At 49.1% G+C, this 6381-nt stretch overlaps 1 long non-coding RNA gene across 1 annotated transcript; it reads right to left on the reverse strand.

Annotated features, from left to right (window-relative positions):
• Nucleotides 2200-3090, reverse strand: LOC100512055. The gene is made up of 2 exons (XR_001309421.2): nucleotides 2736-3090; nucleotides 2200-2407 (listed from the first exon to the last, which is right to left on the reverse strand). It is a non-coding gene; the product is annotated as an uncharacterized LOC100512055 (long non-coding RNA).

Consider the following 6381-nt stretch of genomic DNA (forward strand, 5'->3'; position numbering starts at 1 on the left):
CATAAGCCACCACTGGAACTCATCATTTCTTTAGATCAGAAAAGAGGCTTTCCTGTCTTCTGTGTTTGGCCTTTCCCTTATTCAATGCCTCCTAAACTCTGAGAGCTCTAAGAATCCTTAATAACTGCCTGAGTACAGATGCATAGGCTCAAACCCTGGCATAAAGTGGCATAATTACGCAATGCACGCTGCAGTTGACATCATGGGAACTTAACACCATTATCTCTTATTTTGTCAAAATTGAAATATATTCATGTTTTTTCCCCAATTTCAAAAGTAAATCAGTTGCAAATAATTTTATTAGTTCAGGCTGACATGGAATAGCAAGTAAAAGAATTCTAATTTGACTTCCCAGGGCGTTTTTTTGTTGTGTATGTATGCATATAAAAGTAGGATTTGCATTCTACATTCACACGCAGACTTTGGCTGAGCACATTGTCACCTGGAGTAAAGACTGCTTTTCCCAGCCTCTGTTCCCGAAAGGTGTGTGTGGGGGGCAAAGTTCTAGCTAATAGCATCTAAGCAGACGGGTTGGGCAGCACCAAGAAGGCTGCCGAGCAGAGACGGATGCAGGTGGGAGGCGTGCCTTTCAGACTTTTGCCTGCCTCCTCCTGATCTGCAAATTAGATGCGAAGGTAGAATTTTGTTGGCCCCGAGGGGACTGAGGAGGGAAGCCACACCCTGGGGACCAAAAGAGGGGAGCTGACATGCGCTAACCTCAAGAAAGAGCCAGACCAGTTCCCGCGTCCCTCCCCCAGGCCTTCTTTAGCACTGGAGAATAATTCCCTGTGATTTTTTAAAAATTTAATTTAATTTAATTTTTATTTTATTTTATTTTTTTTTTTTTTCCCACTGTACAGCAAGGGGATCAAGTTATCCTTACATGTATACATTACAATTACATTTTTTCCCCCACCCTTTGTTCTGTTGCAACATGAGTATCTAGACATAGTTCTCAATGCTACTCAGCAGGATCTCCTTGTAAATCTATTCTAGGTTGTGTCTGATAAGCCCAAGCTCCCGATCCCTCCCACTCCCTCCCTCTCCCATCAGGCAGCCACAAGTCTTTTCTCCAAGTCCATGATTTTCTTTTCGGAGGAGATGTTCATTTGTGCTGGATATTAGATTCCAGTTGTAAGTGATATCATATGGTATTTGTCTTTGTCTTTCTGGCTCATTTCACTCAGTATGAGAGTCTCTAGTTCCATCCATGTTGCTGCAAGTTCACTGTGATTTTAAGCCACTCTGGTGAAGACCTCTGTTGCCGATACCTGAACCCGATTTCTAAGTGATACATAGTTCTCCTCCACGCCTTCCATTTAACTTTATATTATCTATTTTCCTTATTGACTATGTGTATTTATGTTGATGCATGAAAAATCTACCATGTTCTTTTTCATGACCACATAAATATTCCATTGTAAGGATTCGCGGTAATTTACACAATCCCTTGATAAAACTCCTAAAATCTTTTCAATTTTTGAAAATGATAAACAGTGTGGGACATAAACCTTTGTGCACGTTTTAATATTTTTTTAGGATAAGAAGAATTTTAGGGCTAAAAGATATGTGCATTTTAAATTGGTAATTAATGAATAGATGTGTGTGTTGTAACTGATGTGCATTGCCAAATTGTCTCTAGAAAAGTTATTTCAAGCTATACCTCTGTAGGTAGAATTTTGAAAAGATTTGTTTTGTGAGATTTTTCATACATGCAAGGCACAAAGAACAGCATAAAACAAATTCACATACATACTCTTCCATTTAAGAAGTGGAATATTTCCGGAGTTCCTGTAGGGGCTCAGTGGAAACGAATCTGACTAGTATCCAGGAGGACACAGGTTCGATCCCTTGCCTCGCTCAGTGGGTTAAAGATCCGGCTTTGCTGTGAGCTGTGGTTTAGCTTGCAGACACGGCTCGGGTCCTGCATTGCTGTGGCTGTGGTGTAGGCCGGCAGCTATAGCTCTGATTGGACCCCTAGCCTGGGTACCTCCATGTGCCACGGGTACAGCCCTAAAAAGACAGAAAAAAAAAAAAAGGTAGAACATTTCTGCAATGGCCTCAGGTGCTCTTGCATCTCACTCCAGTGAGACCACCCAGCTCTTCTCACCCAGTAGGCTGGTGTCTCGTCATCTTTCAATAACTCTGGAGGCCAATGGGTGAATCTATAGGATTATCTTGCACACATGAACATTCTCCTCCACCCCAAAAGAATACATTGGTCCATGCAGTTTAAACACCTGGGGTAGAACTTGCTGGAGGGAGGGGTCTGATGTCCTCAGGACGCATCTCTCTTCCTCTCTCAGGCCTCCTCTCCTCCATGGGGGCCTCATGCTCAGTCTCCATGTAGCAGCAAGAAGGTGGATGGCACTTCCAGGCCTACACGTTTCAGGTTCACATCCAGATCCTGCGGAAAAAAATAGTGCCTCTTCCCATTAGCTCGCACCCAAGACATGGGTTCCCACAGGTGAGATTAACCAGAGTGATGTGCCCAGCCTGAATCTCTCTCTCTCTCTCTCTCTCTCTCTCCTCTCTCTCTCTCTCTCTCTCGCACCCACTGTGGATTCATCATCTGGAACCTAGCCAGACTTTTGGATGCTTGTTTCTATTCTCTGCCTGAGACGGGATAACAAACCCCAGGGTTAACTATGTTTGTGGTAACGTGGTCCCTGGCGGAAGACACAGGATGACCACTGCTAACTTTGACTGAGTGCTATGTGGCGCTGGCTCCTTACCTCCTGCACCTGCCGGGTGGCTATGAGGTCCATTTTGTAAATGAGGAAAACAGAAGCTTGGAGACGATGAATCTGACACAAGCTTGCACGGCTTGTGTGTGTTGGGACTAGGGTCCAGCCCTAGGGTTCTCTCACTCCAGCGTCCCTGGGAGACCTGGCTGGGACCCACTGTCTCTCTTGGAACAGACGTATGTATGTTCACCTCACAAGGCTGTGGCAAAGTGTCACCTGCAAACCCAGTGTAAACTGAAGCACTTCACAAATAGTACTCATTGTGATGTCCTCAGGTTACCTCCTTGGAGTCCCCTGGGGGTGGGTAGGGGACCTGCTGGCTTGGTAATTGGCCTGCTAATCCTGAGTAAACAGATTAAGTAAGTAAGGGCCGAGGGAGACAAGTTGCTTCCTGAGCTATTTTTTTTTTTTCTTTAGTTCTGCAACTACATTTTGAAAGGCTATCTCCAAGTCTTTAGGATTTAGGGATCATGTCAAACACTTACAGGCAGGATTTACTCTGGGGGTGCTGGGAGGAAAGGAGCAGGATTCTGAGTAGACCAGCAGGGTCTCCAGCCTGCTGTGGGCTGTTGCTGCCCCTACTGTGTGCTGTGGAGTTGGTCTATCTCTTTTTTTTTTTTTTTTTTCTTTTTTCCCCAGGGCTGCACTTTCCTCATATGGAGGTTCCTGGGCTAGGGGGTCAAATTGGAGCTATAGCCACAGCAACGCAGGATCCGAGCTGTGTCTGCGACCTACACCACAAGCTCATGGCAACGCTGGATCGTTAAACCCATGGAGCAAGGCCAGGGATCGAACCCACGTCCTCATGGATACCAGTTGGGTTTGTTAACCTCTGAGCCATGACAGGAACTCTCCGTCCATCTCCTTCGTGACCTCAGTTTCCCCATTGGTTCAAGGCTGGCTTTGGGATAAAGGCAGTTCTCATCCTAAAGTTTATCTATAGCATCATCAGGGGGAGGGAGACGAGGAGGTGCTGGTAACCCCGGGCCAGACAGGTGTCATCCGTGAGAGTCTCGGGAAGAGTAGAAAATACCCTCCACTGGCCACAGAGCGACTTCCTTGTGGGCTGAGGAGGAGGGGAGGAATGGGACCCTAGGGGTTTTCCTGCTTCTGGAAATATTTGGCTTCGGTTATTCCCCAGCCAAAAGCTTCATGACCTCTGTGAGGAGTCGCTTGGAGTACCTGGCCAAGCTCCAGTTCGAATGTGAGGAATATAGGTCATTAGCTAGAGACTTTAATGTCCCGTAAACTGGCTTCCTGGAGGGGAGAGCTCACCCCAGCGTCATCAAGCCGTTTGCTCACAGCTTAGCCCATTTCCAGCCAGGGGCACACGGAGCTTCTGGAGGAGGGGCAGTGCCGGGAGGTGGGAGGCGGGCTGGACTGGGGGTCAGGGACTCTAGTCCAGGCTCTGCCACTGACCCAGACAAGTCACCCCATCTCCTTGGGCCTCATTTTCTTCCTTTTCAAAAGGAGGGGTGGTTTCGGATGTGCTTTGGAGCTTTCTAGCTCAGAAAAAGACACGAGGAAATGAAGTCAGCAGATTCTGGAGCCACCTTGCCTGAGTTCTGATGCTGCCTGGCTGCTCACTGCTTTTGTGGGAGACCTACTGTACAGCCCAGGGAACTGTGTCCAATCTCTTGGAGTAGAACATGATGGAAGATGGTATGAGAAAAAGAGTGTGTCTCTACGTATGACTGGGTTACTGTGCGGTACAGCAGAAATTGACACAACACTGTAAATCAACTATAATAAAAAAACTTGCTGTGACCCAGTTTTTCTATCTGTAAAGTGGGTATACTCAGAGTACACACCCCATGGGGTTTTGTGACGATTCAAGGTAGAGCCCTGCAGACAGCACCTGGACAAAGTAAATGCCCCCCCGTGTATAAACCTTCCCTGGGACCATCACCTGTTCTAGAGCAGGAGGGTGGCAGGGGGTGGGGGGAGCCAGACTTTCTGCTGTTGGGACATCAGGCCTGCAAGGATCCAGCCATGCACGAGGCTTCCTGTGGCAGCGGGAAGATGACTTTATGCCTAGTGTGTCTGCTGGGGACTCTATAGGGAAGGATACCTCTCAGCGAGGAAACCCCGTGAGGTGTCAGCCTGTAAGACTCAGAGGCCTCCTGCAGGGAAGAGGAGGAGGTCACGAGAAAGGGGGGAAAGAAGAGGTGGACAGACAGGGCCAGGCCCACTTGGGTTCAAGTCCTGGCTAAGCCACGTCCTTGCTGAGGGAGCCTTGAACGAGTCTCCGAATTTGTCTGAACTTCACTTTGCTCTTCTCTAGCAGTGAGGTGGCCAGACTGCAGACCTGTGCAGTACGTGAATGATACAGCGCATGGAGGACTTGGCATAATGGTACCAGGGCACTTGGAGAGGCAGTGGAGGTGTGTGTGCCTGTGCAGGTGTGTCACAGTGGAGGTGACGGAGGAGGGAGAGGAAAGGCCCACCTTTTCTTGAGGTTTGGGAAGGTCTTACCTAGCGACCTGTCAAAGTCTCTTCATCCTAAACGCCCTTCCCACCAGACACCTGCCACAGCCTCTTTGTGTGTGTGTGTGTGTGTGTGTGTGTGTTTTAGGGCCACACCATATGGAAGTTCCCAGACTAGGGGTCAAATCAGAGCTGCAGCTGCTGGCCTACACCACAGGCACAGCGACACAGGATCTGAGCTGCGTCTGTGACCTACACCAGAGCTCACAGCAACGCCAGATCCTTAACCCACTGAGCGAAGCTAGGGGTCAAATCCACATCCTCATGGACACTAGTCGGTTCCTAACCCGCTGGGCCACAATGGAAACTCCTGCCACAGCCTCTTAACTGGCCTCCCTGCCTCTGGTCTCAAACCTGCTGATTTCCTTCACCTTGTGATCGGAGCCATCCATTCCAAATGGAGACCTAGTGTCACTACATGGCTCCTCACTCTCTGCAGGATAAATGTCAAAGTCCTGGATGGAGACGTCTTCCGAGTGTCCCCTGCAGGGCCACCATTCTCCCTTCTCCTCCCTGGACCCTGACCCCCCCAGGGCCCACCATGTTCATGTTTCCAGCTGGGTTCAGCCAATGAAGCCCCAGGAGATGGGAGGGGAGGAGGACAGTGGCAGAGCCCGGACCTCCCGCTTCCCTCCTGCAGGTTCCTGGGGAGCATCATGTCCCTCTGCTGAGGCCACAGCTCCCATCACTGTCTTCCCATCTGCTCTGGGCCCCTCAGGCTTCAGGATGGTACCAGCTACTAGCCTGTGAGCTCTGTCGCATCGTTATCATTTTTCCTGCTCTCTGAGCACCTTGATGTGAAGTTTCCCACACGTTCCTTAAATCACTCAGGTGCATGTGCCATCTTTTTCCTGCTGGGACCCTGCCTGATACATACGCTTAGAGGCTCTGTAGGACTTGCCCCACCCCTGCATCTTCTGTGTCCACTTCTGTGTCCACTTCTCCCCTTTCGTCACACAGACCGGCCTCTTTCTCATCCCAAAATGTTTCCACAAATGGGGCTCCTGGCAGAATCCCTTTGTTACTCTGTACCCACTTCCTCCAAGAAGCCCTTCCTGATACCCTCTGGCTTGGTGCAAGCCCCTCCTCTAGCTTTGTACTCCCTTTGTACTCCCCTCCACCCCATCGCAGCATGCATCGTGATAGT

The sequence above is a fragment of the Sus scrofa genome, chromosome 6 (genome assembly GCF_000003025.6).
Source record: "Sus scrofa isolate TJ Tabasco breed Duroc chromosome 6, Sscrofa11.1, whole genome shotgun sequence".
In the NCBI taxonomy this organism is placed as follows: Eukaryota; Metazoa; Chordata; class Mammalia; order Artiodactyla; family Suidae; genus Sus; species Sus scrofa.